Source organism: Lactuca sativa, chromosome 5 (assembly GCF_002870075.4).
Source record: "Lactuca sativa cultivar Salinas chromosome 5, Lsat_Salinas_v11, whole genome shotgun sequence".
NCBI classification, from domain to species: Eukaryota; Viridiplantae; Streptophyta; class Magnoliopsida; order Asterales; family Asteraceae; genus Lactuca; species Lactuca sativa.
Window position 1 is genome coordinate 299,030,807 of NC_056627.2, and position 2,844 is coordinate 299,033,650.

General features: G+C 29.9%; 1 long non-coding RNA gene across 1 annotated transcript; it reads left to right on the top strand.

Annotated features, from left to right (window-relative positions):
- The first annotated feature begins 1,306 nt into the window (after positions 1 to 1,306).
- On the top strand, positions 1,307 to 2,589 carry LOC122198130 (uncharacterized). Its single transcript, XR_006191998.1, has 2 exons — positions 1,307 to 1,666; positions 2,303 to 2,589. It is a non-coding gene; the product is annotated as an uncharacterized LOC122198130 (long non-coding RNA).
- Positions 2,590 to 2,844: the final 255 nt, after the last annotated feature.

Genomic DNA, 2,844 nt, shown 5'->3' on the forward strand with positions numbered 1-2,844 from the left:
GTGTCAGTTGTTGAGGTATTTACATTGTCACATGTCAATTTCTAAGGTATTTGCTGTGTTTTTTGAATTGGAATAAATTCTCCCTATCACATTACCGTTGATCCTTCACCAATGTTTCCACTTCTCCATAAAATCAAAGGGCGTGTTCGGTATGGAGTGTTTGGGAGCGTTTGAGAGCTTAACGCTATGTTTTGAACAGAAAGCCACGTTCGACACTAAAACGCTTCAAATCCAAATGTTACTTCACGAAGCATTTAACAAAACGCTACAAGCTCCGGCTACGCTCTAATTTTACCGAACACTTCCAAAATCAAAATTCAAACCCTCCCAAATTATCAGCCGTAATTTGCGCAACGAAAATCCCAACATGGTTTCCTTTTCATATAAGTTCTTCTCCATTTATCTCTCTTAAATAGGGGTATGTATGGGGTGGTTTGGTTCGGTTATTGGTCAAAACCGAATCATAACCATTATGATTGGTTAATGCATTTTGGTCGCCATTGGGTATGGTTAATATTAGTTATGGTTAATGGTTTTTGTTGGTTAACGGTTTTGGTTAATGGTTAAAATTAGTTAACCATAATGTTCAAAATAATATAAATGGCGAAAGTATATTGGCATAAAAAATGAAAAGAGAATATAAGAAAGTCCTTTGCGCCAATGTTTGTAACATAGCTTATAGTAATAGAATAAAATGTGTACCTTTGATATTCAGAATGAGATAACACATAGTCACATTCAAAATAAAAAACATTCAATAAAAATATAAAACATTAAAAAAAAAATTGACATTAATAATTTCATATATTGATAATTTGTATTAACATTAAACAAAGCCAGACATTCATTCATGTTTAATGCGATTAAATCAAAAACTATAAAATAAAATAGTCAAACATTCATATTATGTGTTATCTGGATAAAAAAAATCAATCACTCATATATATTCAATGTGATTAAGTCAAAAACAGTAAATAAAAAAACCAAAAAATTCATAAAAATACATTCTTAATATATCATAAAATCTAGAAGAACCAAAAACTTAACTTACCTAAAAGTCTTGATTATAAAGTTAAAAAATCATTCGAATAAGACTATAAAGTCAACACAATATTTGATTAGGATTAACGGTGTGAGAAACCTTCAATTAGGATTATGAATGTGAAGATTAAATTAATTGTGAATAATGTTTACAAATTGTAGAATTATCCTATTAAGAATTACAACATTAATTTGTGAATAATGTTTTGTATTTGAGTGCGTTTTTTTTCTTTTTCTTTTCACCATCGGCCATATATATGTTTTTTTGGACGGACCCTGGTTATTCATGTTAAATTGGTTTTGGCTGTCTTTCGGTTATTATGGTCGCCCCCTCTTCGTCTTATCGATCAGTTGTGTTTCTTCATCTGATTCGATTTATCAGTCTTAAACCTTAATCCTCTTCATCCATTTAAATTGGCGTGCTCATCTTAAATACGTTCAGTTTAGGAACCGATTGTTTTTCCAAATGAATTCATCAGGGTTACGTTTTCCTCTGCTCTTCAATATCAATCATTTTCTTCTTCACTCTTTCTCCTGCTTTCAACGATCTTAACCATCGATTCTGCTCGACCGTGATTTTGAAGATTTTATTGTAAATGGTGGAAACATCCACTGATAAATTTTGGTAAGTTTGTATAAGATTGTTCTTTAATCTTTTTTTTTTTTTTTTTTGATATAAGGGCTTTTATTGCCACTTTATCAAAAATAACAAGGTTGAAGTAAGTACTATATGCGAAACTGGAATTGCTTATCAGCCCACTCTTTGTAGGGAGTATTTACAGTATTATAGCAATGAAATTGAATCTGGCAACTGGAATGACGCCTATTATGAATGTTTCGCCTTCACTTTTTGCTTTTGTTTTTATGAGGACTTGGGCAAAGATGCTTCAGAAATCCAGGATTTAATCTGTTCTGTTTACTAGAAATGAGAATACCATGATTCATACATGTTTTGTTACCATTAGAGGTTCAATTTAGTATCATCAAGAATATCTTTGTTTAAAAAAGATATTCTTGATGATATTCAATTTATATTGTTTTTATAAATTCGTCTAAAATATTTTTGTTACAATTTAAAATCTTTATGTCGGATTGGCTTGGATATTCTATGTAACTCTTTATCATCGATAAAATGTAGTTTACCCTTTTATTTTTGTTGGCCTAAATTTGATTTCACTTAATTTTTACAATACTTAAATGTGTTTGAGGGCTAATCACTTTGTTGAATTATGGTTTTTACATCAATTTTATGTTTTTGTAGGTTGCTGGAAGATCACAGTTCTTGACTATGCTAGCTTCTTATGAAGACAAGTCTAAATTCATGCTTAAATACCTCCGTCTTAATCTATATATCTTTTTGATTTAATAGAAGATAAGGTCTTTGTTATTGATTTGATTATAAAGCAAAGAAAAAGAAAAAAGATTTCATGATTCAGAAGCCTAAGAAATAAGGGTTAAGATTGTTGTTCAAAGAATGTTGCTTGTAAAATTACTTAACTGCCCTTTACTCTTTGTTTTTATAGTTTTCAAGTGTTGGGTTTTCTAATTTTTCTTAATCTTGATTGGATTTATTTAGCAGTAGGTAAATCAGTTGCATCGTTACTTGATTGGATTTAAAAAGGTTGCGAAACATTTTTGGGCAAATCTTTACAAATCATGCTATGGTGATATATATACCTTATGTAATGTAAATTATTTATTGATCAAGGTTGTGAAACCCTTCAGCCAACCTATAATAATAATAATCCCAAATACATTTTAGTCTTTAATGTTTCACAAGCCTTTTGTTTGTATTTGATACAA